The sequence below is a fragment of the Cricetulus griseus genome, chromosome 2 (genome assembly GCF_003668045.3).
Source record: "Cricetulus griseus strain 17A/GY chromosome 2, alternate assembly CriGri-PICRH-1.0, whole genome shotgun sequence".
Taxonomy (NCBI): domain Eukaryota; kingdom Metazoa; phylum Chordata; class Mammalia; order Rodentia; family Cricetidae; genus Cricetulus; species Cricetulus griseus.
Window position 1 is genome coordinate 130,024,387 of NC_048595.1, and position 15,471 is coordinate 130,039,857.

Here is a 15,471-nt window from a genome sequence, read left to right on the forward strand (position 1 = left end):
TTTTCCTTCGCTATAATGTTGTTTCAAAATTATTTTTTCATCATTGTGACAAATTACTTGAGAAAATCTCCTTGAAGGCAGAAGAGTTTATCTTGTCTCATAGTTTTGGGCCCCATAGAGACAGTACATCATGGCAGGGATCCTGTGTAGAGCAAGCCTGTTTGTTAGGAAGCACAGAGAAATAAGGAAGGCTGGGACAAGCTTTGTCTTTCAGAAAGCATGCTACCAATACCTGCAGTGGCCTGCTTTCTTCAAGTAGGCCCCTGATTTCTACCAACCCATTCAGTTTGCACTAATCAATATATTACCAATAATTGGAGCAAGCCTCATGATCTAATCACCCCAGTGCTACCAGCTGGGGACTAAGACTTCAATGTATAGGGCTTTTGGAAGGACATTTCACATACAAACCATAATAAATATGTTACTGGAATTGTTAAGTTTGATACTGGCTTAGTTTATTCACCATCATACTCTTGAGATTCATGTGAGAGTTGTTTATCAATAATAGCGTTTTATAAATTGCTGAATAGTATTGCCTGGTATGAGTATGCTATAGTTGTTCAATAACATATCCAACAAGGAACTTTTTAGGTTTCCTCAGTATTATTTTTTTATTTTTTTTGTCTTTTCTTTTCAGATAGGGCCTCTCTACATAACCCTGGATCTCCTGGAACTCACCATATAGACCAAGCTGGCCTTGAACTCAAAGATATCTGCTTGCCTCACCTCATGAGTGCTGGAATTGAAAGTGAGTGTCTAAATTGGCTAAAATTCTTAATTTAATTTTGTGTATACCATGCCTTGTACAGAGTCTAGAAAAGGGAATACTTTCTGAAGTTACAGATGGCTGTGAGCTGCTATGTGGGTGTAGGGAATCTATCTCAGGGAATCTATCTCTGGAAGAGCAGATACTGCTCTTAACTGCTGAGCCATCACTCTAGCCCCACAGTGTCATTTCTAAAATGATTATATGGTCAGAGTACCAAGGAACCTCTCCTGTATTGATCTCCATATACCCTCAAAGCTGGTTGTCCTGGATTTAAAATAAAATTAGTTGAATTAACTGTCTTTAGTAATTTCTTCATGATAGTTAAAAAAATCCTTCTAAATGGAACTATATTTTAGTCCTTAAATTATGTTTGATTTATTATGGTGAAGAATATGGAGGAAATAATTTGCTTTAAAATCCCCTTATTTGATTCATGATTAAAAGAAAGGGGAAATAAATAGTAAGGAGTGCCTGCTATTTCATTATTACATTTAGTTCTCCATAATAAACAAGAAACATTTTCTTTTTTCATGTTAATATGAATTTTAATATGTGCCAAATACGTAAGACATTAAGTGGTATGCAAATGAAAATTGGAACTTCCTGATAATTAAGATCTCCAGCATATCCACACCCAGGCAACACATGTAACAGACATTTTATACACCATCATCCTAAGTGCTGAAAGTACAAAGACAAGAAAACAAATGTCTCTTCATTTGGAATGCTTTGAGTGCCCTGGGAAAGACAGGATGCCAGACCATGTGCTCACAGGTGCTAAGTGTTCTGCTGGAAGTTTAGGCTTTTTCTATCAATGTCAGGAAGACACTGTTGGGAAATGTAGTGAGAGTGGCATTCTCGGGATGATGTGATTTTCCGGAAGTGACAGTTTGTGAGTTGCTGGTCAGTAACCTGAAACACATCTATTTGTCTTCTTTCTGGGAACTGCTTTCCTCTGATAAGAACCAGTGGTGTGTTCTGTTTTCAGTTTCACTTTCGTACAATGTCTAAGGAGAGAAATAGAGTGATAAGGGAAATTCCCAGCTACAAAAAGGATGGTGCTGGACAACGATTTATTATTGCAAAAATTTCCTGGGAATTTCCATTTTCCTTTGGGATTTTATTTGGCAGGTTTCCCAGGATGTGCAAGGACCAATATCTAGTTGGTTAGTCTAAATCTTGGAATTTCAGTGCCCGAATTTAGCAGAATATTTTGTTCTTTAATTTTTTTTTCAGAGCTCAAAAAATCATGTTCCTTTCCATTCATTCCAAAGTTGTAAGCAAAACATGCTGAGCTGTATTAATTGTTAAGGCAGCATAGTTATTTTTATTTTAGGAAGCTGCTATGTGAAAGAGGATGTGAGCTCAGTACCCTTTAAAGATTCTGTCTGGGGTAGAGACATGGCTGTGGAGAAAAGGCAAAAGCATCTTCATTGTTGCAGCCTCTGGAGTTTAAGTTTTAACAGGGCTGGCTAGCACAGCTTTGTAGAGTTGGAAACTATGACTAATGAGAGATCAATCACCAGCAGTTAGACGGGTAGATTTCTAGGGAGAACTTGAAGGGTAGCTGGAAAATAATGTGTATCCTCTTAGGGAAGTCTTGGATCATGACTCCAGAGGGCATTATTTACCCCAAGAACATATCATTTGCATGAAATATGTGTGGAGTCTCTGGATTTGAGTAAGTGAAGGCCCTCTGCCCTACCTACTGGAATTGTTCTGAGGTTCAAGTTACACAATTATAAAAGGACTGTAAACTAAACCCAATGGTATATGTCATAACAATGATAGTTACTGTTTTCTCACCAGCCCTGCCATTTGATTAACACCATTCTTACCTAGTTTGAGAAGCAGAAAAACCTCTTCTAGCAGGGAGCTTTCCAAGTATTCACCTTGAATGTGTGGAGTTCTCTTGTGAGAAGGTAAGCACTTCCTTTTTTTTTTTTTTTTGTGGAAAAGGTGTTGCTTTAGAATTAGCCAGCTGGACTCAGTTTAGATGATCCCAATGGCAACATCCAGAGCATCATAATCAGGAGCCAGCCAAACACAAGCCTCCTTCCCTCTATCAGGCCTTATGAGGGTGTTGACTTTGTCCACAGCAGTGTCATATGCCTGTTTACAGCCTGTTCCATATGCTGCTTGCTGGCCTTGAGATACACAATGAGCACAAGTATGTTTTCTTCTGTCTTCTTTTGACTCAGTCAAGAGAGGGAACTTAATGATGGCATAGTGGTCAAGCTTATCTCCTAGGCGCTTTCTTTCAAGGGTATTTGGGTTGCCTGGGGCACTGCAGGGTCTTGGGCCACAGGAAGGTGGGTGGTGTACCTGTTTGGTTGGAGTCTCCATCTTGCTCCTGCATGGTCTGGAAAGCTCCATTTCTGTCTCTCTCCCTTCTCCCTCTCCATTCTCCCCACTTTCTCACCTGCTCAGAGTGTCTCGGAACAAAGGAAAGGTGCCAAAAAGCCCAGTTCTGCAGCTGAAGTTGCCAGCTGCTCAAGTCCCTGTCTCAGTGCTGAGTTTTTTCTTTCTTCTTATTTGGGTGGGCAAATCCAACTTGTGGAGGACACATCATCACCCGTCATCTACATCCGACAAAATCTCCTTGTTTCCATTTGGGGGCATGACTCCTCTAGCCCCATTCTCTGAGACTGGAGAACCTGCCTGGGAGTTGCTTTCAATGTACCTGTTATAACAGTTTCCAATTCAGCTTGATCTGGCTTACTGCATGGGTGGAGAAACTTTTGGTGTGGGGGATGGGGAGGGGCAGAAAATCTATTAGTGTGAATCTTCTTTCTGTGGCTGTTGACACCTTTCAGCACTGCCTTCTTGACTTTCAAGGACTTCTCTTTGGCTTTGGAAAGGGCAAGAGCTTCCTTCTTCAGGTAAATACTTTCATAGGACAGTAACCTCAGACAAAACAACTTAGAACTGTAGGGGAGCTACACAAAAATAGATTCTTCTTAGGAGTGTCAGAACTGGTGAAAGACCCCTGCCCCTTAGCCCTTTCTTTCTCAAGTTTGTCTCCTCCTCCTCCTGTCGGCGGCTTCCCCGATCCCCACCCCCGGCGGCCTCCACTTCCCCCGCCACCCGCCGCATGCCCGGCCCGAGAACGAACACCAAGTGAGCCGGCCTGGAGCCCTGCCCCTGAGCCCCCGCCCGATGAGAAACACTCCGTCCCAAGGTCTCCGCCCCCAAGGTCAGCCATCTGGAAGCGGAGGGGGGGGGAATTGAGTCTGTTGTACCAGACACCAGACCTTGAGAATATGCTGATCTGGAATGGCTCTGTGTCTCATTTGAACCATCCAATAGAAATGATTCTGTATTTCGCCTCATTTGAAAGACTCTGTGTTTCACCTCATTTGAATAACTCTGTACTGCACCTCATTTGAATAACCCTGTATAGCGCCTCATTTACATTGACCAATGGGAATAGCTCTGTACAATGCCTCATTAGAATTATCCAATAGAATCCCTGCTTCTAGCTTGCGCCTTTTTCCCTATATAAGGACCCCTTTCCCTTGGCTCGGGGCGCTTGGCCTTACAGAAGCTAAGTCGCCCCGGGTACCCGTGTCTCCAATAAAGCCTCTTGCAGTTTGCATCCAAGTTCGTGGTCTCGCTGGTTCCTGGGTACGGGTCTCCTTCTACGAAAGTACCTCTTCGGGGGTCTTTCACTGGTAAAATCAAGGACTTTGTCAACCAAGAAAATGATCGAACAATCCTCATTTCTGGCTAATGAGTGACTGTTCCCTCTTTTTAGTGATAGCATTACTTCAACTTTTGTCTTTCAGGGACTGGATGAAAAAGTTAAGCTGCTCAGTCAGAATTATCTGTGCTTTTAGACAGCATCCAATCTGAGGAGGATCCCCATTTCTTTGTACGTTCCCTAGTCTCAACTCCTATAGTAAATTTTTCCTAACACTGTCTTATTGAGGTTCCCTTTGGGTTCCCATGGTGCTTGTTTTTCCTGCTTGCAATAAATTGATAAATCCAGTTTTGTATCACTGTAGATGGGCCTCTTACAGTCTTTGGCTAGAGAATGTTGATGGAATTATTAGACAGCCACCAGCCTTTATTGTATCTCAGGTAGTGCTGGCTCTTTGGACTTTTCTAAGGGTTTGCCCATGGTTTTGGTGCTACTTCAAAGAACAGACCTGTGAACAATGATTATGTCTAGACATAATATCATCCTTCACATTGTGGATGATGGGGACATGAACCCAAGGTACTACATTTCTTAAAAGTAATAAAAATAATAGCTAACATGTATATGCCACTAGATGGTAAGATATGTATTAGATAGTTCTAATAGTGCTCCACATAATAATTTATGTAAAACAACACTTTCTAGCAAGGGCTATTGCCATTCTCAGTTTACAGATGCAGAACCGAGGTACTGAACTGGTTTTTGTGTATAGTCCCCCAACTGTTGAGTAAGAGAGTCCAGATCTGAACTCAGGGAATCATAGATTTATATTCTGTATGGTTAGTTTTGTGAATGATTTGGTACTGCTTAGTACACTGTTACTTGATGGGTTTCCCTAGCTGTGAGCAAGGCTATCCCTGTTAAGGATGTGAAGTCTAGCAACCCTGAAGTGTTCATGTGTCTTTTTAGCAGCTTATTGTCAGGAGTAACTTAAAACTTGGTGGAATTAAATCCAGGAACAATTCCTGGATTAAAAACATACAGGATTATTTGGCATACATATTTCAAGTTTTAGTTTCTCAGGTACCAGGTTCCTGTTTAAAAACCTTTGAGCTGGGGAGATGGCCCAGTAGGTAGGTAAAATGCTTCCTACATTGTGCATGTTTGAGGATCTCAGATCAGATCTACAGAACACACAGAAGACTGGATGTACTGCACATCTGTAATTCCTTTCTTCCGGCCGCCAGAGCCCTGCTGCCATGTGGCTGCCCAAAATAACACACAGAGGTTAATATTAGGTACAATGCTGCTGGCCAATGACTAGGATTTCTTATCTGCTAACTCAGTCTTAATTATCAACCATAACTACTAATCTTTATATTTTATAAGACTTATCTTATGGAGGAGGCCAGTGGAATGTGTCCTGTTTTCCTGGGATCACATGGAGGCTCCACAGAGAGGAGGAGGAAGAGAGAGATTTCCTGCTTGTCCCTGTTTATATTCTGAGTCTTTTATTACAGTTGTTCAACGAGCTAACCCCATTAGCTCAAGGCTTTCATCCATCCATCATAGCAGATGGCTGAGGAAAGACCCAGAAAAACCATGAGATCTTTTTTTTTTTTTTTTTTTTCGAAACAGGCTTTCTCTGTGTAGCTTTGGAGCCTATCCAGGCACTCGCTTTGGAGACCAGGCTGGCCTCGAACTCAGAGATCCGCCTGCCTCTGCCTCCCGAGTGCTGGGATTAAAGGTGTGTGCCACCAACGCCCGGTCAAGACAGAGATCTTATAGGGTAGTGAATGGGAATATCTAGGGGTGTGTACAGTCTCAGGATTGGTGTGCTTCCAGACTTGGATGCCCTGCCTTGTGTTGATTGGTCAACTGGTTGTTATGGCCCATAGGCCCTCCCAGGGTGGTTTCTATGCTCTGTATGTCACTGGTGTGCAATTGTCCATTTAAAGCTTACCCAGAGCCCTGCTAGCTAACTTCTGATTAGTTCCTTGCCACCAGGCAGGCAGGTCCAAGGCCAAGGTCAAGCAAGCATGTGTTAGCCTGTCATGGCTGCCAAAACAGCAGTTGGTCCCTTCATTCCCCCCTTCATTCTCAAAGTACCCATGAGAGGACTCAATCCTGAGTCCTGCCTGTTAGGGGCTCAAAGGGGATGTTAACAGGCCTGCCATTAGCTGACAGATTTTTCTGAGGGAGTGACATTTGCATGTATTGTCATATTGTCCCCCATGTAAGGGAGTTTCTTTTGACTTAGCATCTCAACCAGGGAAAATGGATGACGTATTCTTTCCCATGGTACTTCCTGCTGACTTTGGGATGAACCCACGGCCCTGAGATTGAGAGTTTCATGCTCTACCAACTGAGCTAGCCAGGCTTCCTAAAAAGAGCTCTGTAGTTTTTTCCACTAATGCTGAGTCAGGAAGCCTCTCTTAAAGGAGACAATCATGTCTCTGTTTGTCTCTAGCAAAACAGAGCCCACCCGAGAAAATGCTGCTATCAAGAAGTCGTGTTCCTTTGCTTCTAAAATCCCTTTTTAAGCTTTTGTGAAGTTTTTATGTGAAGTTCATAATCACACTTCTGACACCACATAAAAGGAAACACAATTAATGTGGATCACAATGGAGTCAGAGCTAGTTTGAAAAGCAGATGGTTTATTAGGAAAGCACTCACAAGACAGAGCCAGTCCTGTACAACCAGGTGGGTGAGAGAACCGAGAGAGCCACATGTGTATGACCCTCATATTTAAGGCCTTGCTATGTCACTCTGACTATGCCCAAGTGTGCGTGGTCGGCATCACCCGTGCCGCCCCCCAAGCAGGCATGCCAGCATTTCCCCCTACACCTATGAGACAATCAGCCATGGAGACAGGAAAAATTCCAGAAGCTTGAAGGCTGGCTAGCCTGGCATATGTACCAGTGAACAACAAAAGTCCCTGTCTTATCAGGGTAGACAACACTCAAGGTGATCCTCTCATCTCCATATGTGCTGTGCACTTGTACACACACACACACACACACACACACACACACACTCAGAAAGATAATAAGTCTTTACTCCAAAGCCACTCGAGCCCTGCCACATGGGTGCTTTCCGCCAGGCCTCCCGAGTTCTGCCCACCACCATGTTAAGGACCCAAGTAACACACAGAGACTTATATTAGGTACAAATACTGCTTGGCCAATAACTAGGATATCTTATCTACTAGCTCAGTCTTAATTATCATAAATCTATATATTTTATAAGACTTATCTTATCAAGGACGCCTCCTGCTGGCACCCTCTCTTGCCAGCAGATCACGTGGCGACTCCAGAGAAGAGACCAGGAGGAAGAGCAAGAGAAAAGGGACGATTTCCTTCTTGCCCTTGTTTATATGAGTCTTCCTGCTATGTCACTTCCTGCCTGGATCACCACATCTTTACTACATTTCCCAGAATCCTCCTTGACTCCTAGTCCCACCTTACTTGCTACCTCATTGGCCAAACAGTACTTTATTTATCATCCAATAACACAAACATATACACAAAAGGACATCCCCCACCAGCTTGTAGGCTGGCTAGCCTGGCATATGTACCAGTGAACAACAAAAGTCCCTATCTTATCAGGGTAGACAACACTCAAGGTGATCCTCTCATCTCCATATGTGTTGTGCACTTGTACACACACACACACACACACACACACACACACACACACACACACACACACTCAGAAAGATAAAAAATTTCTTTGAGCTGGGGATGTAGCTTAGTGGTAGAAGTCTTACCTACCATATGTGATATCTAAGATCTGATCTCTAGGACTGAAAAAAAATCTTCGTAGTCAAGATCTATATAATTCTCAAAACTTTAGTGCATTCAAATGTGGCATTTCTTCATACTAATTTGGGAAATTTAAATCATATTAACATTAAAAATAAATACTATACAACTGAAAACTTTGGTTGGAAAATATCTTGCTTCAATTAAACTTAAATGTATTGTTGCCATATTTAATCAAATATCAGTCAGTCATCTGAGTAAAAAAGTCATAAAAGTTACTATGAGATACATGAAAGAAATGATAAAATTGAAACATGAATTGCTTATATAGAAAATGTGTTTCATGCTCTACCAAATGCAATATTTTAAATACAATCCTTTGTGTATTGCTTATTTTTGAGACTGTCATGCCATGTAGCTTAGGCTGGCCTAGGACAGCTGACATTGGCTCTCTTAGTAAAGGTTTTTATTACTATGATGAAACCATGATCAACAAGCAAGTTGGGGAGGAAAGAGTTTATTTGGCTTACACTTCAAAATTATACTTAAGCACTGATTATAGTCAGGGAGGAAAAGGGTTTACTTGGCTTACACTTCCATATCATAGTCCATTATTGAAGGGATTCAGGACAGAATCTCAAACAGGGCTGGAACCTGAGACAGAAGCTGATACAGAGGTCATGGAGGGGTGCTGCTTCCTGGCTTGTTCAACATGACTTGCTAAGCCTGCTTTCTTTCTTTCTTTCTTCCTTTCTTTCTTTTTTTTTTAGAGAATACTTTATTAGTTTTTGTAATCAAACCCACGTAGATAAGACCTTACATACTTAATACAGTGCATTACCCCTGTACACATGGAAAAAAATAAGTTCAACATTTCTAGACCAATATGGCTGTTAATTTCTGTACAATGCCAACTCAACAAGGTAAATTGGGATACTTTTTTCCAAAGTTGACAGCACAGCTAAAGCTTCAAAAATTCAATATATATATATATATATAAGTATATATATATATATATATATATATATATCAATAATATCAGTATGTTATGCATCAATAGCAGCAACAGCTTTTCCAGGTTCTGCAGTCATTTAAACAAAATTGTACAGACATCCAGCACACTCCATTAAAAAAAAAAGGTAAAAAACAAAATCCCAGAAAACAGCACAGTTCTGTTACTCTTGTGGTACCCGGCACCATTTTTTTTTTTTTAAATTAGCTTCTCAATCATCATCTGGAAGGAAACCATTCTGGGCAACATCATTAAAAACAGCTCTGATAAAGCACGGTCACTACTATGTATCATGAAGCAGGTCCACATATGAGTGAGTACATATCATGTTTGTCTTTTTTTTTTTTTTGAGGCAGGGTTTCTCTGTGGCTTTGGAGACTCCTGGACCTAGCTCTTGTAGACCAAGCTGGTCTCGAACTCACAGAGATCCGCCTGCCTCTGCCTCCCGAGTGCTGGGATTAAAGGAGTGCGCCACCAACGCCCAGCCTCATATTATTCTTTTTGTGATTGGGTTACCTTGCTCAGAATGGTTTCTTTGAATTCCATCCATTTTCCTGCAAATTTCAAGATTCCATTTTTTTTTTCTGCTGAGTAGTATTCCATTGTGTAAATGTACCACATTTTCTCTATCTATTCTTCGGTTGGGGGGCATCTAGGCTGCTTCTAGTTTCTAGCTATTACAAATAATGCTGCTATGAACATGGTTGAACAGATGTCCTTGTTATATGAATGTGCTTCATTTGGGTATATGCCTAGGAGTGGAATTGCTGGATCTTGTGGTAGACTCATTCCCATTTTCTTGAGGAGTTGCCATACTGATTTCCATAGTGGCTGTACAAGTTGGCACTCCCACCAGCAGTGGAGGAGTGTTCCTCTTTCTCCGCATCCTCTCCCGAATAAACTGTCATTGGTATTTTTGACTTTAGCCATTCTGACAGGAGTAAGATGGTATCTCAGAGTTGTTTTGATTCGCATTTCCCTGATGGCTAAGGATGTTGAACACTTTCTCATGTGTCTTTCAGCCATTTTAGATTCCTCTATTGAGAATTGTCTATTTAGTTCTGTACCCCATTTTTTAATTGGATTGTTTGGTGTTTTCGAGAATAGCTTCTTGAGTTTTTTGTATATTTTAGAGATCAGCCCTCTGTCAGATGTGGGGTTGGTGAAGATCTTTTCCCAGCCTGTGGGCTGGCTGTCATTTTGTCTTGCTGACTATGTCCTTAGCCTTACAGAAGATTCTCAGTTTCAGGAGATCCCATTTATTAATTGTTGATCTCAGTGTCTGTGCTACCGGTGTTACTTTCAGGAAGTAGTCTCCTGTACCGATTAATTCAAGGGTATGTCCCACTTTATCTTCTAGTAGGTTCAGTGTGGCTGGGTTTATGTTGAGGTCTTTGATCCATTTTGACTTAAGTTTTGTGCAGGGCGAAAGGCTTGGGTCTATCTGTAGTCTTCTCATGTTTGCATCCAGTTATGCCAGCACCATTTGTTGAAGATGTTCTCTTTGTTCCAGCGTATATATTTGGATTTTTTTTTTGTCAAAAATCAGGTGTTCGTAGGTGTGTGGGTTAATATCAGGGTTTTCAACTCTATTCCATTGGTCTACCTGTCTATTTTTGTGCCAATACCAAGCTGTTTTCAGGACTATAGCTCTGTAATAGAGCTTAAAGTTAGGGATGGTGATGCCTCCAGAAGTTCCTCTATTGTACAGGGTTGTTTTGGCTATCCTGGGTCTTTTGTTTCTCCATATAAAGTTGAGAATTGTTCTTTCAAGGTCAGTTGAAGAATTGTGTTGGGATTTTGATGGGGATTGCATTGAATCTGTAGATTGCTTTTGGCAAGATTGCCATTTTTACTATGTTGATCCTGCCTATCCAAGAGCATGGGAGATCTTTCCATTTTCGGGTGTCTTCTTTAATTTCTTTCTTTAGAGACTCAAAATTCTTACAGTTCAGGTCTTTCACTTTTTTGGTTAGTGTTACCCCAAGGTATTTCATGTTGTTTGTGGGAATTGTAAAGGGTGATGCTTCTCTTATTTCTTTCTCCACCAATGTGTCATCCGTATATAGTAGGCCTACAGATATTTTTGAGATAATCTTGCATCCTACTACTTTGCTGAAGGTGTTTATCAGCTGTAGGAGTTCCCTTGTTGAGTTTTTCGGGTCACTTATGTAGACTATCATATCATCTGCAAATAGTGAGAGTTTGACTTCTTCCTTTCTGATTTGTATTCCCTTGATCTCCTTTTGTTGTCTTATTGCTCTAGCTAGAACTTCAAGGAAAATATTGAAGAGGTATGGAGAGAGTGGACAGCCTTGTCTTGTTCCTGATTTTAGAGGAATTGCATTGAGTTACTCACCATTTAATTTGATGTTGGTTGTTTGCTTGCTGTATATTGCTTTTATTATGTTGAGGTATGTTCCTATTATCCCTGATTTCTCCAGGACCTTTATCAAGAAGAGGTGTTGGATTTTGTCAAAGACTTTTTCGGCATCTAGTGAGATGATCATGTGATTTTTTTCCTCAGTCTGTTTATATGGTGGATTACATTGATGGATTTTTGTATATTGAACCATCCTTGCATTCCAGGGATGAAGCCTACTTGATCGGGATGGATGATTTCTCTGATGTGTTCTTGGATTCGATTTGCTAATATTTTATTGAGAATTTTTGCATCAGTGTTCATGAGGGATATTGGTCTGTAGTTCTCTTTTATATTTGTGTCTCTGTGTGGCTTGGGTATCAAGGTTATTGAAGCCTCATAAAAAAGAGTTTGGTAATGACCCTTCTGCTTCTATTGTGTGGAATACTTTGAGGAGAATTGGTATTAGCTGTACTTTGAATTTCTGGTAGAATTCTGCACTGAAGCCATCTGGCCCTGGACTTTTTGTGGTTGGGAGACTTCTAATGACTGCTTCAATTTCATTAGAGGTTATAGGTCTATTTAAGTTGCTTATATGTTCTTGATTTAATTTTGGTAAGTGAAGGTCTGTCCAGAAAATTGTCCATTTCCTTTAGATTTTCAAATTTTGAGGAATATAGGTTTTAAAAGTATGACCTGATGATTCTTTGGATTTCCTCTGAGTCTGTTGTTATGTCCCCCTTTTAATTCCTGGTTTTATTAATTTGCATGTTCACTCTTTGTTGTTTGGTAAATTTGGATAAAAGTTTGTCTATCTTGTTGATTTTCTCAAAGAACCAACTTTTTTTTATATTGATTCTTTGTATTGTTCTCCTAGTTTCCATTTTATTGATTTCAGCCCTCAATTTGATTATTTCCTGGCATCTGCTCCTCCAGGGTGTATTGGCTTCTTTGTTTTCTAAAGCTTTCAGTTGTGCTGTTAATTCTCTAGTGTGATTATTCTCCTGTTTCTTCATGGGGACACTTAGAGCTATGGACTTTCCTCTTATCACTGCTTTCAAAGTGTCCTATTGGTTTGGGTATGTTGTGTCTGCATTCTCATTGAATTCTTGGAAATCTTTAATTTCTTTTTTTATTTCTTCCTGGACCCATGAATTGTGAAATTGGGTGTTACTTAATTTCCATGAGTTTGTAGGTTTTCTGTAGTTCATGTTGTTGTTGAATTCTAACTTTAAAGCATGGTGGTCTGATAAGACACAAGGGGTTATTTCAATTTTTTTGTACTTGTTGAGGTTTGCTATGTTGCCAAGTATGTGGTCGATTTTAGAGAAGGTTCCATCTGGCACTGAGAAGAAGGTAAATTGTTTTGTATTTGGGTGGAATGTTCTATAGATATCTGTTAAGTCCAATTATGCCATAACTTCTATTAGTTCTTTTGTTTCTTTGTTAAGTTTCTGTCTGGTGTTCCTGTCCAGTGGTGAGAGTGGGGTGTTGAAATCTCCCACTATAAGTGTGTGCGGTTTTATGTGTGATTTGAGTTTTAGTAATGTTTCTTTTACAAACGTGGATGCCTTTGTATTTGGGGCATAAATGTTCAGAATTGAGACTTCATCCTGATGGATTTCTCCTGTGATGAGTAGGAAATGACCTTCTTCATCTCTTTTGACTGATTTTAGTTTAAAATCCAATTTGTTGGATATTAGGATTGCTACCCCCACTTGTTTCTTGGGTCCATTTGATTGGAAGATCTTTCCCCAACCTTTAATTGTTAGGTACCATCTGTCTTTGAGGTTGAGGTGAGTTTCTTTCTTTCTTTCTTTTTAATAGTTTGTTTTTTAATTTTTTTTATTTATTTGATTATGTATACAACATTCTGTTTCCATGTAAATCTGCACACCAGGAGAGAGCACCAGATCTCACAGTGGATGGTTGTGAGCCACCATGTGGTTGCTGGGAATTGAACTCAGGACCTCTGGAAGAGCAGTCAGTGCTGTTAACCTCTGAGCCATCTCTCCAGCCCAAGGTGAGTTTCTTGTATGCAGCAGAAGGAAGGAGTCTGTCTTCTTATCCATTCTGCCAATCTGTGTCTTTTTATAGGGGAGTTAAGACCATTAATGTTGATGGAAATTAATGACCATTGATTATTGTTCATTCTTGTTTGTTTTTGATTTGGTGATGTTGGAGAGATTATGTGTGGGATTCTATCCCTTTTTTCCTTTGACTGTTGGAAAATTGGGATTATCTATTGCCTATGTTTTTCTGGTTGTAGTTAGTTCCCTGGGTTGCAGTTTTCCTTACAGTACTTTCTGTAGGGCTGGATTGATGGATATGTATCGTTTGAATCTGGTTTTGTCATGGAACATCTTGTTTTCTCCATCTATAATGATTGAAAGCTTTGCTGGGTAAAGTAGTCTGGGCTGGCATCCATGGTCTCTTAGTGTAGGTAGAATGTCTATCCAGGACCTTCTGGCTTTCAGAGTATCCATGAAAAGTCAGGTGTGATTCTGATAGGTTTGCCTTTATAGGTTACTTGAACTTTTTCCTTTGTAGCTCTTAATATTTTCTCTTTGTTGTGTATGTTTGGTGTTTTGATTATTATGTGCGAGGTGACCTTTTTTTCGGTTCAGTCTATTTGGTGTTCTGTTGGCTTCTTGTATTTTCATTGGCATGTCTTTCTTTAGGTTGGGAAAGTTTTCTTCTATGATTTTGTTGAATATGTTTTCTGTGCCTTTGAGTTGGATTTCTTCACCTTCTTCTATACCTATTATTCTTAGGTTTGGTCTTTTCATGGTATCCCATATTTCCTGGATATTTTGTGTTAGGGATTTGTTGGACTTAAGATTTTCTTTGGTTGATGAATCTATTTCCTCTAGTGTGTCTTCAACTCCCGAGATTTTCTCTTCCATTTCTTGTATTCTGTTGGTTATGCTTACATCTGTAGTTCCTGATTGTTTACCCAGCTTTTCTATTTCCAACATTCCCTCCGATTGTGCTTTCTTTATTGTGTCTATTTCAGTTTTTAGGTCTTGAAGTGTTTCCTTGAGAGATTTGTTGATATTTTGTATTTTTTGGTTAGTTTTTTCTTCCATTTCTTTAAGGGATTTTCTCATGTCTTCTTTGAGGTCCTCTATCATTTTCATTAAGATGCTTTTAAGGTCATTCTCTTCTGGTTCATCTGCATCGTGATGTTCAGGTCAGTAAGATCTGATGGTGTATGGTTCCTAGTTTCCGGTGGTGTCATATTGGGTTTTCTGTTGTTGGATGTGCTTTTACCTTGTCCTCTTCTCATCCTTTCTTCTGGTGGGTGTAGCAAGAGTTTCTTGTTCTTCTTGCGGGTGTGGGACCAACGTTCTCTTCTGCTAGATGCAAACAGATCCAATATTGTGATGTCGGTCCTCTTCTCATGGATGGAGGTGTCACTGTTACCCAGGTGTCCTCATTGTTCGGGTATGCAGGGTCCTGCCAGGCCGGCAGTTTGAGGCAGAGATGTGATCAGGACTCGGTGTGTCGGATACCACTGCCGAACTCTGTCCTGTATGCAGGTTGCTTGTGTCAGATCACTCTGAGCAGCCTCGATGAACAGGAGCCAGAAACAGCTCCTGGCTTACCTGAGCCACTAAGCCTGCTTTCTTATAGAACCCAGGATCACCAGCCCAGATATAACATTACCACCGTGGGCTGGGTTCTCCCACATCAGTAACTAATTATGAAAAGGCCCTACAGCTTCATATTATGGAAGAATTTTTTTATTAATCAATTTATTTATTTTACATCCCAACCACAGCCTCCCCTCCCCCTCTCCTCCCACTCCCTCTCCCTTCTGTCTTCTACCTCTCAATCCACGCCTCAGAAAGAGACAGTCCTCCCATGGGCATCAGCCAAGCATGGCATATTAAGCTGCCATAAGACCAAGCACCT

At 40.6% G+C, this 15,471-nt stretch overlaps 1 long non-coding RNA gene across 1 annotated transcript in view; it reads left to right on the forward strand.

Moving 5' to 3' along the window:
* The first annotated feature begins 1,276 nt into the window (after positions 1 to 1,276).
* The window catches only part of LOC103161025, an 80,433-nt gene continuing 66,238 nt past the window's right edge, over positions 1,277 to 15,471 (forward strand). The window contains exon 1 of the long non-coding RNA XR_003482937.2: positions 1,277 to 2,694. This is a non-coding gene — a long non-coding RNA (uncharacterized LOC103161025). The remainder of the gene's footprint in view (positions 2,695 to 15,471) is intronic.